A 19,657-nucleotide genomic window follows, 5' to 3' on the forward strand; every position below is an offset into this window, starting at 1 on the left:
GACTTTAAAATCCTATTTTTGATAATGAATAAATCATCCAGACAGAAAAAACAAGGAAACAGCAGATTTTAATACAATACTGCCAGACCTAAAAGACATACACAAAACATGCCACCAACAGCGACAGAAGGCAATGTCACCCGGAACATTCTAAAGGGCAGAGCACAGACTAGGTCATAAACAAGTCAACACATTTAAGAAACGGAAATCATTTCAAGTATCTTTTCTAACCACAATGTAATATAAGTAGAATCAAAAGCAAAACAGGAAAACTCAAAAACACATGTAAGTGTAACGATACATTCTTGAGCATCCATTGGATCAAAGACAAATCTAGATGGAAATTAGACAGTATCTTGAGTCAAAAACACAACATATCAAACTTGTGAAATACAGCAAAAGCAATGCTAGCAGAGAAGTTCCTAGCAATAACTGCCTACAAAAGGGACAAATACTGTATGATATCACTATGAAGAATCTAAGACAGTCAAACTCAGAAACGAAGAGTATAATAGCAGTTGCCAGGGGCTGGGGTGAGGTGAAAATGGGGAAGTATAAGCAAAGGATATGAAGTTTCAGTTGTACAAGATACGTCCTAGAAGCTTACTGTACAGTTTAGTGCCTACAGATTACAATACTGGGCACTTAAAATGCTGCTAAAAAAGTAAATAGTGGTGTGTTCTATCACACATTATCACCATCACCACCACTGTAATAATACAAGCATACCTTGGAGATATTGCAGGCTTGATTCCAGACCACCCCAATAAAAGCAAATATTGAAATATTCTGGTTCCCCACTGCATTCACAAATTACATTATGCTATGGTCCATTAAGTGTCCAATAGCATTACATCTAAAAAGACAGCAAGCAAACCTTAATTAAAAATACTTTATTGTTAAAAAATATTAATCATACTTTGAGACTTCAGTGAGATGTAATCTTTTGCTGATGAAGTCTTGCCTTGATGTTGATGGCTGCTGACTGATCAGGGTGGTGGCTGCAAAAGGCTGGAGTGGCTACGACAATCTCTTAAAGTAAGACAACAATGAAATTTGCTGTATTGATTGACTCTTTCTTTAATGAATGATTTTTCTATAATACATAATGTTGTTTGACAGCATTTTACCCACTGTAGATCTTCTTTCAAATTGGAGTCAATCCATTCAAACTGTACTGGCACTTTATCAACTAAGTTTATGTCCTATTCTAATCCTTTGTTGTCATTTCAACAGTCTTCATAGTATCTTCATCAGGAATACATACCATCTCAAGAAACCACTTTCTTTTTCACTCCCAAGAACCAATTCCTCATCCATTCAAGTTTTATCATGAGATTGCAATTCAGCCACATCTTCAGGCTCCATTTCTAATTCCAGTTCTCTTGCTATTTCTATCAATTCTGCAGTTACTTTCTCCATGGAAGTCTTGATTCCCTCAAACTAATCCACGGGGGGGTTGGAATCAACTTCTAAACTCCTGTTGATGTTGATTCTTAATGGCATCTAGGATGGTGAATTCTTTCCAGAAGGTTTGCAATTTATTTTGTCCAGATTCATCAGAGGAATCACTGCTTACACATGCTACAGCCTCATCAAATGTGTTCCTTAAGTAATGACTTGAAAGTAAAAATGACTCCTTCATCCGTGGACTGCAGAATGCATGCTGTGTCAGCAGGCATGAACAACAAGTATCTCACTGTACATCTCCATCAGAGCTGCTGGGTTACCTGGCGCATTGTCAGTGAGCAGCACTATTTTAAAAGGAATCTTTTTTTTCTGAGCAGTAAGTCTGAACTTAAAATATTCAGTAAACCATGTTGTAAACAGATGTGCTGTCATCTAGGCTTTCTTGTTCCTTTAATAGAGCACAGACCGAACTGATTTAACGTAACTCTTGAGGGCCATAGAATTTTCACAATGATAAATAAGCACTGACTACAATTTAAAGTAGCCAGCTGCGTGGCCTATGATTAGCCTCAGCCTGTCCTTTGAAGCTTTGGAGCCAGGCCCTGACTTCCCTTCTCAAGCTATGAGAGTCCTAGATGGCATCTTTTTCCAGTAGTACAAGGCAGTTTTGTCTACATTTGAAAGTTGTTTCTAATGTAGCCACCTTCGTAAATTGTCTTAGCTAGGTCTTCCAGATAACTTGCGGCAGCTTCTGCATCGACACTTGCTGATTCACCTTGCAGTTTGACGTTATAGAGACAGTGTCTGTCCTTAGACCTCATGAACCAGCCTTTGCTGGCTTCAAACGTTTCCTCTGCACCTTCTTCACCTCTCAACCTTCATAGCACTGAGTGAGCTAGAATCTTGCTGTGGATTGAATTTTAGCTTAAGTGAATGTCGTGGCTGGTTTGATCTTCTATCCAAACCACTAAAAGTTTCTCCATACCAACAGTAAGGCTGTTTTGCTCTCTTACCATTTGTCTGTTCACTGGAGTAGCACTTTTAATTTCCTTCAAGTACTTTTTCTCTGCACTCACAACTTGGCCGTTTGTCACAAGAGACCTCACTTTCATCCTGTCTTGACTTCCTACTTGCCTTTCTCATTAAGCTTTATCGTTTCTAGATTTTGATTTAAAGTGAAAGATGCAGAACTCCTCCTTGGATGAACACTTAGAGGCCACTGTAGGGTTATTAATTGGCCCAATATTGATATTGTTGTGTCTCAAGAAATAGGGAGGCCCAAAACAAGAGATATGGGGAAATAGTCAGAGGAGCAGTCAGAACACATAAAACATTGATTGATTAAGGTCACCATCTTACGTGGGTGCAATTTGTGACCACTGCAGAATTACAAGAATAACATCAAAGATCACCGACCACAGATCACCATTACAAAATAACAATAATGAAAAAGTTTGAAATATTGTGAGAATTAACAAAATGTGACACAGAGATGAGAAGTGGGTAAATGTTGTTGGATAAACGGTGCTCATAGACTTGCTTGAAGCATGGTTGCTACAAACCTTCAATTTGTTAAAGATAACAGTATCTGCAAAGTACAATAAAGTGAATTGCAATAAAGTGAAGTATGGCTGTAATAATCAACTAAAAGGCTGGAGGAATCTTTGGTTGTGTTTATGGTATAGATTGCAGTGATGGCTTCATGGGTGTAGACCTACCTCCGAATTTATCAAGTTGTATACATTATGCACAGCTTTCTGTTCATCAACCATACTTCAATAAAGTGGTTTTTAAAAATCAGAGAAGTATGAAAGACAAAGCTTTTTAAATTTCAGTTTACACAGAAGCTTTGTGTTGCTCTGAAATATGATTTTTCAAGGATTGCACTTTTTTAAAAATAAGTATTAGAGAATGGAAACTCTTATTTTTTTCTTGCTTATGGCCTCTAAATTATTACTATGGCTCTGCTTTTTCCATTATCCACAAATAAACTGAAGAACCTTGAGGCCTGGAAAAATTTAGCAGAATAAGACAGTAAGACTTATGCGGAAAATGTATTAGAACTACTTGCCTATTTTTTTAAAGTGTTGTGAGAGAGCTTCCGCTTCTGAATCATGCTTGCGTTTTTAGACACTGCTGTGTGGAGGCAAGAAGGGAAGCACGAAGGCAGACGCAGGACCAAGGACAGGGCAACAGGACGCCTGCAAGCCCCCGCCCTGTGACTCCCCTGTTTGTGTACAGACGAGACTCCAGCTGGCCCCGGCCTTGCAGACTCAGGCCACCCCCGTTCCGAGAGAAAGGCTAATGGTTGCTTGCACCAGAGGTGACTGTTCTGACCCTTTACCAAAGCTGGTCTAGCTTGCGCTCCTCCAGACGCCCAAGGCTCAGAGGACACGGAGAGAATCCAGCCTCACTGAGCCGCCCTGCTTGGACTCACGGACCTTCGCATGTAAGCCAGCTCGGATGCCACCCGGCCCATTTTTAAGGTGCAGAAGATCCATGCGCTATGGGAATGTTTACATCAATGGATGTCTTGTCTCCATTTTTTTTTTTTTAATCCAATTCTCAGTGGCACCCTAATTCAAGAAATGAACGTGAATAGAACAAAACCCAGTTCAAATGTCACGTCCCCTTGCTCTCCCGGTCAGGATTAGGTGTCCCTTATCTGTGCTTCTCAGTTATTACAATAGTTACCTTTCATCACGTTAGACACAGCAACAGGCCTAAGAATTTTACATGCACTGATGCTCACAAAGCCCTAGGCAATAAAAATGATTATTTCTCCTTTTTTTTCCGATATAAATTCTCATGCTAAAAGAGGTCAATCCACGTAACCAAGATTGTTTAGCTGGTAGATGGCAGAACCAACATACAAACACAGAATGCTTAACTATGGCGTTTCATCGCTACAAAACTCTGCCGCTATACAGTTTCTTTAAAATAGCCTAATTTGCTGATCATTTGTCAGTCAGACATGACCACTGTAGGGAATTTACACAAATCAAGAAAATGTGAAAATCTGTGTTTTCTTTTTTTTTTTTTTTCATTTCACTTCCTTGTTTGAACAGCTTTGATGTTTCCCCGTGTTCACAATAATTTTCTGTAATCATCACTACCACCCACGTTAGACCTCAATTAATATTTTGATGATTTTGTGGTATCTTTAAGACTTTTATAAAAATTGTTTAATTTATTTATTATATCATTTGCCCTTTCCTCATATCACTGAATTCTTCATGAGCACAACTTTAACTGGCTTTAATAGGAGTTGATCATACTTTACAGAAACATTCCCTTCCTACTTTGTCTGCTGCTGTAAATACGAGGGTGAGCATCTCACAAATCTTTGCTCCCATCTCTGATAATTACCTCAGGACACATGCCGAGTTCCCCACACAGCTCCTCTCTGGGGGCCCCTGCCCCACCCATAGCTGTCTCCTACATTCACATTTAAGCTGTGGAATCTTGCCTTCTGACTGTAACTAATTGCTGCAGTGCTGTATACTAGACCCAGACCAACATATTCAGTTTTGAAATTTGGAATTTTAACCTGAGAGACACATAGCCAGGCCGTATCACTGGCCCATCCTAGACGGAGGGACCGCAGTCTCCCGCTGATGAGGCCCCCAAAGATGCTCTGCTTGTTCTTCCCAAAGCCTGGCTTTTCAACCACTTCTTGTGCACTGAGATTCATCAGTATCCTCCCAACCAATACCTCTGTTTGACACACTCTTCTGGTTGGTTTCAGCAACTTTCAATTAAAAGAAACTCAATTAGTAAAAAATATACAGCAATATTTCTTGAAGAGGTATTACTTGGCTAAACTAAATTTAAGACCATTCATGCATATGGTTCCACTGTTGAGAAAACTCTAGAGCTTGTATTCCTATCAGTAAACACATGAGAGGATACTATTATGCTTAATATCTTTGCTAAATGTGAAGGCAGATCATATCATCTTATTATTCACATTTGAATTTATTTAATCACCAATGATGTTTAACATTTCAATATGCTTATTATGTTTATCAACATAGGTGCCTATTTCTTGTCCGCTTATCTACTGTAGGTTAAAAGTTTTATTCTTTGTCTATATCAGATCTTCTATGTTGAGAATGTTAACCTTGATTAGAGCACTTTTCATATTTTTCTCAAATGATATAATTACATATCTCTCTCTCTTTTTGTTTTGTTTAGTCACCAAGTTGTGTCCAGCTCTTTGCAACCCCAAGGGCTGTAGCCCACCAGGCTCCGTGGTGGAGTGGGTTGCCATCCCTTCTCCAGGGATCTTCCCAACCCAGGGATCGAACTCGTGTCTCCTGCATTGTAGGCAGAACATTTAAAACACTACCACCGGGGCCCCATCTCCCCCTCCACTTGCTCATCACTGATTTCCATCCTAAGCTTCTGCCAGTTGAACTTCACGCATTGCCTGTACTAGGATAGGTTAGACCAATACTTCAGTTGCTCAGCACACACACACAAAAAAGAATATGTTTGTTCAGATTTGTCAGAAGAGAGATTTTCCTAGTTTTAACCACTCAGTGACCCAAGTTGATGAAGTCCCATCCTGACTGGTGCCTCCATGAGAACTGTAACAGGTCAGGGAATGAGGCGATTCATGTGATCTTTCTGCCTGGAAGTAATGAACAGCCCCTTCGTTCATGTCTCACAGACCTAAGCAAGCCACGTGGCCGTGACAAGCTTCAGATGGGCAGGGCATGCGGCCTGACTGTGTGCCTAACCGGGGGTGAGAACCGGAATATATGTGAAGAGCCTGGAACGGCTACCCCCCGTCCAGTCTTGCCATTTCTCGCGGTTCCAGCTCCTGCTTCCCTTATGCTTGTGGCTGCTTTGCTGTCCTTCTATTGTTATTCTTAGCGCATTGGTGGTCAAGTTCTCCCCACTAAAATGCACTGTCTTAAGGACAGAGATTTTGTCTTTTAACTACTATTTTGACGACAAGCAAACATTGCCTGGTACAGAGTATGCAGCAGAATAAACATTTTTTCAGATCAATGAATGAATGAATAAAACATTCTTCCTGGGATGATGGGTGGACTGTGCTGTCATTCACTTGTAAAGAAAATGCAAAGGCAGAAGTAATTTCAGACGAATGGTGAGTTTGTCTTTGAACATGTTGAGCTTGAGATTCCTGTGTGATATTCAGATGCAGATGTCAAATAGGAACTTGCTTCCATAGGCCCGAAGTGCAGATCAGGGAATATAGCTGTGGAGATTATTTGCCCATGGGTGATAGCAGAAATCATGGTCATGGCTGAGACTCCTGGGCAGGTATAGTAGCTCAGTCGTGTCCGACTCTTTATGACCCCAAGGACTATACAGTCCATGGAATTCTCCAGGCCAGTATACTGGAGTGGGTAGCCTTTCCCTTCGCCAGGGGATCTTCCCAACCCAGGGATCAAACCCAGGTCTCCCTCATTGCACGCAGATTCTTTACCAGCTGAGCCACAAAGGGAAGCCCAAGAATACTGGAGTGGGTAGCATATCCCTTCTCCAGTGGATATTCCCGACCCAGGAATTGAACCAGGGTCTCCTGCATTGCAGGCGGATTCTTTATCAACTGAGCTATCAGGGAAGCCCTAAAGAAAATGCAAAGGCAGAAATAATTTCAGAGGAATGGTGTTTGCCTTTGAACACGTTAAGCCTGAGATTCTTGTGTGATATTCAGATGTCAAATAGGAATTTGCTTCCATAGGTCTGAAGTACAGATCAGGGAATATAGCTGTGGAGATTATTTGCCCATGGGTGATAGCAGAAATCATGGTCATGGCTGAGATTTCTGGGCAGGTGTAGTAGTTAGAACAGAAAAGGACAAACTTTGGCCTCCCAGATCTTCCCCTCTGTGATGTCTGCTCCTCCCAACAGCCTTAATAGGCAGAAGTCCCAGAAACCTTCCACTCTTGACAGTGTAAATGACCTTGCCTCTTTAATCTCATTGGCCTACCTATCAACAAAGACAGCTCGGGAGAGCCAGCTCTGCATAGTCTATTTATCCCGGTCTGTTAGACTCATGTTCGTCCCTGATGTTACAGTTGTAGGAGAATCAATACATCACACGGGGCCTTACGGAGGCAGAAAGCAGACCCCAGTTGCTTACCCAAACACTTGCTCTGAGTCCTTCTGGCAAAATTCCCAGGAATAAAAAACAGGGATGTGTGAAGAGTGTTTTATCGGTGATGCACAGCAGAAGCCAGCTGTCTCTCTAATGATTATTTGTATTCACACGGAGATCTGTTCAACAAAGGAATTCACAGGCAGAAGGAACTCCTCCTTGGTAATACACACCACAGTCCCGCAAAGTGTTTTCATAATTTACTATAGCTCTGCCCTGGGGCTGTTCAAAGCACAGCATGTAATTCAAAGCTTTTAAGAATAAATAAAAGTCGAATCCTGTTCTATAGTTAAGGACACCAAGTCAGAGCAACCTGCCTGGTGACTCCTGAAGATCAGTTCTGGCACCAAAAATCACACTCCTGCTTCCTAATTTTCACTTCAGAACTCTTCCTATGTCCTAACGATAGTTTCCTAAAAAACGTAACCTACTTTCTAAAGGTTTTATCAGTCTCAGCTCATGAACCAATATAATGCCACTCAAAGATTATCCAATGCCTATGGCCAATTCATATTGATGAATGGCAAAACCAACACAATATTGTAATTATCCTCCAATTAAAATACATAAATTTTCTTAAATTTAATAAAAAACAAAAAAGATTATCCAGGAAGCACATAACCAGTGAAGGCTGATTTTGTCCAGAAGTAGTCTCAGACTGTATTATCTGTACCCTTCTCTGCAACTTTTATATCCTCTTCTTGAACACCAAATGCCAAGGTTAGACATTAGAGGTGTCTACTCAGATGTTGCTTAAATTTTCTTCTACAGTTTGCTTATGGAGTGTTTATCCATTTCTGCACGGACACCCCTGGGATGCAAAAATTACTATTTCCCTGGCTAGTATATTTAACTTTTAGATAGATCGTTAGGCAATTCCATGTGTTGAGCTAAAATAGTCCACAGTCTATTCCTTGTAAGCTTTCATCCCGAACTCTGCAGCCACCCAGAATAAGTCTGAAAATGCTCTTCCACAGACAGATGAGGCAGGTTTAACAAGAGAATCATCCACCCTCGCGCTTTCCCCTTATCCATCGTAAATCCCTGCAGTCCCTTCAGCCTGCTCACGTGCATCCCCAGTTTGCCAGTTCTGTTGTCCATCTGGGATCCCAAATAGACTGCTCTTTCTCAAGTGTGCTCTGCCCATGCTGTCGGAACCCCGTCAGCCTTTTTGGCAGGCACATCACACCACCGATTCAGACTGAGCTTACACCCAACTGTAACAGGATGTAAAAGTGTTTAACATCCTGCTGTTAAATGATGCCTCCTTTACCCTGCTCTCAGGCAGCTAGTATCCTGATTCCAAGCACAGAGCTTTGCATTTGCCTCTGCCTAATTTCATCTCACTGAATTCCTATTTTCAGTGTGCCATTCAGTGTTCTCACTCAAGTCATGAATAATAATTACAAAGAGGACAGAGTCAAGAATAAATCCCTGTGGCAAGGGGATAAGATCAATGACGATTCATTAATTGATCTTTTTGATCTCATCCAACCAGACACTAAGTCACCTTCTCCCCCATCGCCCACACTCCTGCTGACCCACAGCACCACATATTGCCTCACAGGTAACACAAGAGACCTTGTCAAACGCCTGGCTGAAACCCACACCCGGCCCATTCACAGCATCCTCAAACAGTTGGATGAGTAACCTTATTGACTTAGCCTCTATTTAACAGCTTAAAACCCACAGTAAATACATAATCTTTAAATACCAAAATGATCCTCAATAACTTGGCTTTTTGGATGAGATCCAGGCAGCCTTTGAATGTGGTCCCTATAAGTAAACACACACCTAGGTACCACCTTGGGTTTCTATCAGAACCCACTCTGTATCACTCTGCCTCCGGGTTCTGTTGCATCTTACTTTCAAGTCAGTGTCAGAAACTTGAGAGCTATTAGATGCTTTCTCAGTTTTCTTTGAAACATTACTTCCTCAGTGGAAGAAAACATAGCCTGGGGTTTCAACACTTTTCAAGGGATTGGAGGATGAACAATGAAATAGCTACCATGCTGCTCTGAGAGCAATCTCGCCACCTCACATCACAGGGATCTCCCCTGACTGCCTTCCCTGGGACCTCCCTGGAACACTGGCAAAGAGGCACATTAATCCACAGGTCGTTATAAAAATCCCCATTACCTCGGATGTAGACCAATTATTTATGTATCTCTTGAATTTCATGGTTAAAGATGTGAAAATACTCACACCGTGGCCTCCACAAAATGCGCAAGATGAGCCTAGAATTCCTGCTCCCAACTATCATCTTTAACATCCACTAAAATACCACTCGGTGATCTCCACAGGACCGCCCACTGTTCCAGATCCAATTACAACTTCCTGGAGGCTTGGGAGGTCACCACTAGGCTTTACAGCCATAGTAAAGTTCCAAAGATGGAGAAGGCAATGGCACCCCACTCCAGTACTCTTGCCTGGAAAATCCCATGGACGGAGGAGCCTGGCAGGCTGCAGTCCATGGGGTCACTGAGAGTCAGACATGACCGATGGACTTCACTTTCACTTTTCACTTTTATGCATTGGAGAAGGAATGGCAACCCATTCCAGTGTTCTGCCTGGAGAATCCCAGGGATGGGGTCGCACAGAGTCGGACATGACTGAAGTGACTTAGCAGCAGCAGAGTTCCAAAGAATCCTAGATATTCCAGATTCCTCCCTCTTCTTTGAGAGATGAGAAAATTCCCAGAGACGTTGGTTGAGTTGCCTAAGCTCACGAAGCTAGCTGAACACAGAGCCAGAATAAGAAAGCATGGCCTTTGACTCAGGGTCCGGCTCCTTTAAAGCACGGAGAGCTGGAACAAGAGAAGAGACAGAGGCGTCTTCTGACCATGCAAGAAATTTCCCAGACCACTGTAGCCTGTGCGTCATTTCCACGGCTGAGCAATGAAGAGGGAAAGGGCCCCTGCCTCTGATGCGCACAGTCTGTGGGGTCAGAGGGCAACCTCCTCCTCTCCCAGAACAGGAGGCAGCGGCCACTTGCACCCTGGTACCCACGCAAACCTTTCCTGGCTCACCAGGGACTAACAGCAGGTTTCATCACCTCAGGGCGCGCCGTGGAGTAGCACGGGGTGAGGAAGGAGCAGGTTGCTGGCAAACAGCCGTCCCCCCTTGCCTGCCCAGCGTGCGCCACTGGCGGGACGCCCCGAGTGTGCAGCTCTTCTCCAGCCTGTTTGCTGCTCACACTTCTTTCCTTGGTACTCTCACACACAGAAAAGAGGACCCCATGCTTCAGAAGTCTGTTTGTTTTCTGAAAACAGGCCAGCACCACAAAGAGCCTTTTATTCTTTTTCAGAAATCTGGAAAGCTGCCTTTAATTATTTAGCTATCCGAGGGCCCAAGGCTGGGGTAATAGATAAGAAGGGAACAAGGGGCCATTCAGTGATCCAACCAGATGGAAGATGGAGAAAGTCCTCCCACCTGTCTCCAGGAACTCCCACAGAGTGTGGACCCTCAAAGTCTCATGTTACAAAGTCAACTCATAGGGACTAACTTAAAATCTGTACAGATAAGGACAGCAGGATCTTCTCTGAAGAGCGATCCCCAAACCAGAACAAATGTCAATCATCCTGGGTGTTTTATAATCAAGTTCAAACGCTAGAAGGAGATCTCCACGCTTGTATTTTAACGAAACACATGACTTGATTCTTACTATAATTATCTTATCACCTCTTAGAGATGATTTTACTTTATTTAGAATTTTTTTATCTCTTGCCATACAAGTATCTTTAACAACAAGGAGATAATAATGACTTCTATGTAAAACAAGTCTGACACGGAGAAAACAGGGAGGGATTTGAACATGCAGAGGGTATTTTCTAGAGGAATTACTGTCAAAGAGGCAAGTTCCCCTCTTGAAAGTCAAACCAATCAAATCTGTTTCTGCAAAATACGACGTGAACAAGTGTTAGATGCTGAAACTATGACAGTACAGCTTGCATTTAGTGGCCCTCCAATATCAAAGGTTTTCCTCAGGATAAAACCTAAGGTGAACTGACCTATCTCGAGGGCACGCTGGCTGTGTCCACCGGGAGTGGCACTCCCTGCACCAGGCTACCTCGCGTGTCCTCAGACGCTACGGCTGACAGTGTCTCGGCTCCTCGGGGCAGAGGCAGCGAGGCGGAGACAGGCTTGCTCTTTGTCCAACTCACAGCCACATAGCTAGATTACATTTTTTACCTTGCCTTGCAATTAGATGTGGCCTTTGACGGGTCCTGGCCAATAGCACATGGAGGACATGAGTCCTTTCCGGGCAGTCTGAGAGCAGGTATGGAAAATAGAGCGGTGGATTCGAGGTCTAGGAGATGACCCGCCCCGAGCAGGGAGCCTGGGATCCTGAGTGCGCGTGCGGAGCGGAGTCTTCCTGCACTTGCTGCCCACTAGACTTGACATAAGGAAGAAATAAACTTCTGACATGCTAGCCCCTGATATTTTGGGGTTATTGGTTCTAGCAGTTAGCTTTCTCCATCTTACACAGAAATCAAGACAGAAAAACTGAAATGCTGACTTAGTGAAAGCTTAAAATGACTGGTATTGTTTTAGGAGTCAGACAGCAGACAGTAAGGGGGTCAACATGGTGAGCTAGAGAGCTGGAGAGTCTTGATGATCTCTGGCCAAACATTCCATGTACGTGTCATTGGCAATAACTTAAGAAAAGGATTGCATGCTTCTGAGCTTGAAGCTGTGAGGAAAGTGGCTAGAAAAAGGTATAGTAAAGAGTGTGTTGATTACTCTTAAATGCCTTTAGTGCTGGAGCTTAGGCAAGAAAGGAGAGATTTCCATGCAGAGACTGAAGGGGAAAAGCCCAAGGATCAAGAGTCCTTGATTTGTAAGGACCAAATTTATAAGAATCAAGTACTGCTGAACTCCAAATAATAAAAGATAAGACTGGAAAATGTCTTTAGCTACCAAGACCCATAAGACCTCTTACTGACACGCTGCGGCTTTGGAGCAAAGATCAGGACAAGGGATTGTTTCTGCGAGTCTCAGTTAGCCAGGAATTTGAGAGAGGGATACATGGGGATGAAAGAGAAAAGAAGAAAATCAGGCTCGAGAATTATGTCTAGGTACAGGGAGCTATATTTGATATCCTGTGGCGAACCATAATGGAAAAGAACACACAAAAATTGTGTGTGTGTATCACTTTCTTGTACAGTAGAAATTAACACAATATAATAAATCAACTATACTTCAATTTTTATTTAAAAATTAAAAAAAATATGTCTAGGAGAGAACTTGAGTGCAGTTACTGATTAGAAGCAAATAGGTCAAATGTCTAGAGGGTCTCTGAAGAAATTATATTGCCAAACTAATCACTAACTTCCTTGCTCTAATGAGGCTTCTAATTGTTTACGGCTTAAAACAATTCTTGAACCTCTCAACGTGCATGAGTGGGAAGCAGGTTACTAAGCTCCCAGGGAAAACGTATTCCTACCATGCCCACTTCAGAGGTGACCCTGGAGGAAAACAGCAAAGGGAGAAACTCCCAGGGGGTGGATGGAGGGTCACAGAGGATGGGGGACGGGGAGCTCCTCTCAGACAGGACCCTGTGTCTGACCAAGTCACCGCCCCTGTGGGCAGGAAAGGGCCTTTCACAACGCCTGGTCAGGAGGATTGCAGAAGAATGCTGGACCAGGGGCTGCTGTCTCCCATCTGCCCTTCTCCAACAAATGCCTTAAGTTGTACATTGCTTGACCATTGTCTACTGAGGGGGAAAGGGGTGCAGAGGAGGAACACATAAGTTATTTCTTCTCTTTGAAGGTCACCAGAGGCTCCACCCCCAAGCTTGATAAGGACTTGGCAATGCTCAGAGATCCTGGACTCTGAGCTGGAGGCAAGAACTGTTTGGGACTTAGGGTTGTCTCCCTTGGATAGGGAAACAATAGGTTCTGCATGTGGAAGAAACAGTGAAATCAGTATTCAGTGACCAGAAGAGGAGACTGGCACAGACTGTCTAGTCATGAGACCTATTTTCTCCTGTGCTCTCAATCAAGCGACTTTTCTGGCCTCTTTTGCATGTGATCAAATCTAGTGGTTTAGGAATACAGGGCAAAAGGAACGTGTCCACTTCCAGGTCTGACCCATAAGTAATCTAAAGGTGCCAAGCTCACTCTTTCCCCTCAGATGCTAGCTTCTGGCAGAGAATGCAGCTGAGGGCCCCACGACTGGCAAGAAGGATCCCTCAATGCAGAAGCTCCACCCCCTCCTCATTCATCAACACTGATTGGCTTTGGTGTGTGAACAATAAACTTCTATGAAAAGACATTGAAATCTATGGGCTGTTTCTTCTAGCAACAAGCCTTTCCTTAGTAATGCAGGTGTGCACCAAGCCAACCTCTCAGACTTAGAGCATCTTTAATTGAAGGGGAACCCTGGCAATTCATTAGCTCTCAGATACATGGACTTCTGAAATGCACATCTTTCTTCCTCCTTTGTTTCTATTGAACATGGAGTCACAACACAGGAAGTATCCTATTGTGAAGTAAAGACCTGATTTTAAATCTAAGATCTGTCACAGATTAGCTACTTGTTCTTAAGTAGGTCATTTAATCACTGTGAACTAGCTACCTTACAGAGCTATTATGAGGAGGAAATCAGGAAACATGAAAGTTTTTAGCATAATCCCTGAAATGTGATATGTATTCACAGTATGTGGAAGGTAATATCTATCTATCTACAATCTCATTTAATCTCACAACAATCTTATGATGTTGGCACTACTCTTATTCAAATTGTACGCACAATGGATGTAAAGGCACAGGAGATGAGGAATTGCCCAAAGGAACACCATCAGTAAATGGACTGAAATGCAGGGGTCTGACTCTGGAGCCTTCCTTCCCCCTGCCTGTCCAACAACGCTGCTGCCTCCAGGCATCTGGCCTAGCAACATCCCTTCCAGCTTCTGTGAACATATAAAGGCCTCCCATGAGGGAGCTCAGTAACACGTCTCCTACAACTGAATCCTCTGATCTGCTGGGGTCTTGCCTTATTCTTTTTTCTAATCCCTCCCCTACACATGTCACACACCCCGTTCCTCGTTTCTGGAATGACACAGAAAAGCAAGTTTAGCTGTTTCTCTGGTCTTGCCTGATGAGTGCACTGAAGGGAAGGTCAAACAGAAGCAGGTGGCTGAGATCTCTGCTTCTTCCTCTCTGACATTTGCTGAAATGGCCACCTAACGCTACTCAACAGACATACGTGGTAGGGGAGGGGGATGGTAATGGTCCACCTTCTGGGTGACCTGGGAACAGCAGCTTAAGAGGCAAAGCTTATATGAATGCAACAGATCCAGATGAACTGATCTTTCAAAATTCAGGACATATTATGGAAAACTCTCCTCTACACACAGACACGCACACACACACAAAATTTTGGTTGGCAAAATGGTTGTCTAAGGAGGCCTTACAAATAGCTGAGAAAAGAAGATCAGTGAAAGGTCAAGGAGAAAAGGAAAAATATAAGCATCTGAATGCAGATTTCCAAAGAAAACCAAGGAGGGATAAGAAAGTCTTTCTAAGTGAACAATGCAAAGAAATAGAGGAAAACATAGGATGGGAAAGACTAGAAATCTTTCCAAGAAAACTAGAGATACCAAGGGAACATTTCATGCAAAGATGGGCTCAATAAAGGACAGAAATGGTATGGACCTAACAGAAGCAGAGGACATTAAGAGTGGCAAGAATACACAGAAGAACTATATAAAACAGATCTTAATGACCCCCAAAAATCATGATGGTATGATCACTCACCTAGAGTCAGACATCTTGGAGTGTGAAGTCAAGTGGGCCTTAGGAAGTATCACTACAAACAAAGCTAGTAGAGGTGATGGATGGAATTCCAGTTGAACTACTTCAAATCCTGAAAGATGATGCTGTGAAAGTGCTGCACTCCATATGCCAGCAAATTTGGAAAACTCAGCAGTGGCCACAGGACTGGAAAAGGTCAGTTTTCATTCCAATCCCAAAGAAAGGCAATGCCAAAGAATGCTCAAACTACCGCACAGTTGCACTCATCTCACACGCTAGTAAAGTAATGCTCAAAATTCTCCAAGCCAGTCTTCCACAGTATGTGAACTGTGAACTGCCAGAGGTTCAAGCTGGATTTAGAAAAGCCAGAGGAACCAGAGATCAAATTGCCAACATGCGTTGGATCATCAAAAAAGGAAGAGAGTTCCAGAAAAACACCTATTTCTGCTTTATTGACTATGCCAAAGCCTTTGACTGTGTGGACCACACCAAACTCTGTACAATTCTTAAAGAGATAGAAATACCAGACCACCTGACCTGCCTCATGAGAAATCTATTTGCAGGTCAGGAATCAACAGTTAGAACTGGACATGGAACAACAGATTGGTTCCAAATCGGGAAAGGAGTACATCAAGGCTGTATATTGTCACCCTGCTTATTTAACTTATATGCAGAGTACATCATGAGAAATGCTGGGGTGGATGAAGCACAAGCTGGAATCAAGATTGCTGGGAGAAACATCAATAACCTCAATAATATGCAGATGACACCACACTTATGGCATAAAGTGAAGAACTAGAAAGCCCTTGATGAAAGTGAAAGAGAAGAGTGAAAAAGTTGGCTTAAAACTCAACATTCAAAAAACTAAGATCATGGCATCTGGTCCCATCACTTCATGGCAAATAGATGGGGAAACATTGGAAACGGTGACAGACATTATTTTTGGGTGCTCCAAAATCACTGCAGATAGTGATTGCAGCCATGAAATTAAAAGATGCTTGCTCCTTGAAAGAAAAGTCATGACCAACCTAGACAGCATATTAAAAAGCAGAGACATTACTTTGCCAACAAAGATCCATCTAGTCAAGGCTATGATTTTTCCAGTAGTCATGTATGGATGTGAGAGTTGGACTATAAAGAAAGCTTAGCACCAAAGAATTGATGCTTTTGAACTGTGGTGTTGGAAGAAGACTCTTGAGAGTCCCTTGGACAGCAAGGAGATCCAACCAGTCCATCCTAAAGGAAATCAGTTCTGAATATTCATTGGAAGGACTGATGCTGGAGCTGAAACGTCAATACTTTGGCCACCTCATGTGAAGAACTGACTCATTTGAAAAGACCGTGATGCTGGGAAAGATTGAAGGCAGGAGGAGAAAGCGATGCCAGATGATGAGATGGTTGGATGGCATCACCAACTCAATGGACATGAGTTTGAGCAAACTCTGGGAGTTGGTGATGGACCAGGAGGCTTGGCGTGCTGCAGTCCATGGGGTTGCAAAGAGTTGGACACATCTGAGTGAATGAACTGAACTGAACTGACCTAAGAATCAGCAAAATGATATGTATTTGAAAGCCCACACTAAATGAGCAGAACTGGCTTGATAAAATTAAAGCAGCTTTCCCCCCCTCCAAGAATCTCCTTAAAATGTTTTCATAAGATGGGAGGATGGTCTTTTATATGTCCATCGATTAAGTCAAATAGTTTCATGATTTTTTCAGTGACCCTTAGGTAATAATTCTACATGTACCGTAAATATCCAAACCTATCTTGATGCTATATTAAAAATGCCTAATCTTACAATATCAAAACTCCAAATGTGATTGAAAGTTAAATCCTCTCCCTAGTTGTTAAGCAGGAAGCTGGAGAAATGGGAGCATGGTCCTTCTTTTCTCTCTTCCTATGCTATGGCTTTCATCCCTCCTCTCCTCTTGCTAACTATGGCTTCTGATCCCTCCAACATTGAATCCGAGGAAGGAAGGAGAGACATGAATATACTCTCTTTGGACTGGTACTGTCATAAGATGCTTTCAATATTTCTGATCGTGGCTGGAGACATAGTCTCTAACAGAAATTTTCCTGGCTTCTCTCAAGGGCCACCCATCACCTGCATTGGGGGTCCCTAACATGCAATTCCTATAATGTGGTGACTCATTACTCCTAAGTGTTTCCCCGGTGGCTCAGGAGTTAAGAATGCCTGCATTGCAGGAGATGCGGGTTAGATCCCTGGGTCGGGAAGATCCCCTGGAGATAGAAATGGCAACCCATTCCAGTATTCTCACCTGGGAAATTCCACGGACAGAGGAGCTTGGCGGGTTATAGTCAATGGGTTCACAAGTGAAGTGAAGTCGCTCAGTCGTGTCCGACTCTTTGTGACCCCATGGACTGTAGCCTACCAGGCTCCTCAGTCCATGGGATTTTCCAGGCAAGAGTACTGGAGTGGGTTACCATTTCCTTCTCCAGGGGATCTTCCCAACCCAGGGATTGAACCCAGGTCTCCCACATGGTAGGCAGACGCTTTACTGTCTGAGCCACCGGGGAAGTCTATGGGTTCACAAGAGAAGGATACAACTTAGCAGCTACACCACCACCATCACTCCCGATCACATTACCTACTCCTTCTGAAGTCCCTAGGAATCCAGAAATGTGCTGAACTTCTATCTGTCCCTTCAACTCTCTACTGAGCGGGGCCTCACGGCTCCTATGTTGGCTCTTTTGCTTGTAGCCCACTGTGGACCACAGGAAATGACTATCTGCTCTTTATCCTCACAAGCTCTGGAAGTGGGGCTGATACTAAAAGCAGCCACCTTAGGTTAATCTGCCAAGATCTAGACTGTCCATTATCTCTTTCAATTTTTCAGATGGGAGTCAGACATGAGGCCATCATCCTTCAACTAGAAGTGTCACACATCAAATTTGTCCAGTGGTCCTCTCGAAACTCTCTCTTCTTGGCTAGAGAGGAAAGAGAAGCATGCCTTCCCCTCTCCTCCTTGGTGGGATGGGGCCATTGGTACATGTCTTTTCAAAGAAGCTCCTCTAGAAACCCCACACCACTGACTGTCAACATCTGGCACTTGAATCCCTCACCATGGATGAGGTTATTAAAAGTTGTGAAACTGCTTGTGAAATGACCTTGAAATTTTGCAACTTGGTCCAGAATCTCACTTTGGAATAACATACCCATTTATACCTTGGTGCTTCATGGGAAATTCACATTTAACATTTCAATACACATATTATTAAAAATTGGGAACCTGTCAAATCACATGATTAAGAAAATGAAAGTCATTGATAATTTCACTTCTCACACAAATATAATCCCTGCCAGCATTTGGGGGGAATATTTGTTCTGTCTCTGCCTGCAAACACACTTAAAAGTATCTACTTTTAGAAGATGAAATTATACCTTCTGTATTATTTGTAAGTGGGCTTCCTTTGTAGTTCAGTCGGTAAAGAATCTGCCTGCAGTGCAGGAGATCCGGGTTGGATCCCTGGGTTGGGAAGATCCCCCAGAGAAGGAAATGGCAATCCACCCCAGTATCCTTGCCTGGAGAATCTCACGGACAGAAGAGCCTGGTGGGCTGCAGTCCATGGGGTCACAAAGAGTCGGGCATGACTGGGCGACTAACAGTTACCTACTTACTTATTATTTGTAAGTAGTTTTTTTCCCTCCATAATATATTTTGAACAACTTTTTAATAAATGTATTTCTACATATTTTTAGATGGCTATTCTAGATGTCACCTTTAGATATACACTGTTGATTCAATAAATCATTACTGTTATAATGATCCCATTATATATCCTCTTTCATGAGTATATTGGTGGACAAATTTTTGTGTTCATAATAAAGGATAAATAATAAAATTAGAAATATAATAATATTAAAAGTTACAAGTAAAACATAAATCCCACCACACAGGAGTAGTATTTCAAGCTATAATCAGTACTCGCTAGATTCACATTAGTCTGAATTAAGGGTCTAGGAGAAGATTTTGATTGAATGTCTCATGGGAGAGATGCCAAATCCCACAAAGTGCATTCCAGAGGACTGGAGACAAATTTTACCCACATTCACAATTTTTCCTTCTAAACCAGTTCTTACTCTCACCATGTGCTTAAAAACATCACTAAATACTAGCAATTCTACTTTGGAAATATTTCCTGGATGCAGCCCCCTTCTCCATCTTTTCACCCATTATGTTCACCCAGCACCTTTCTTCACCTAAACTGCTATATTCATCTCCATGCCCCACTCACCTTTCATCCACACCGACACCAGACTGGACTCCCTTCAAACACCTGATATCACTTCCAGATTTCAGTTCTCCGTGGCTTTCAGGTGGCTAAGGATGCG

The sequence above is a fragment of the Muntiacus reevesi genome, chromosome 21 (assembly GCF_963930625.1).
Source record: "Muntiacus reevesi chromosome 21, mMunRee1.1, whole genome shotgun sequence".
NCBI lineage: Eukaryota > Metazoa > Chordata > Mammalia > Artiodactyla > Cervidae > Muntiacus > Muntiacus reevesi.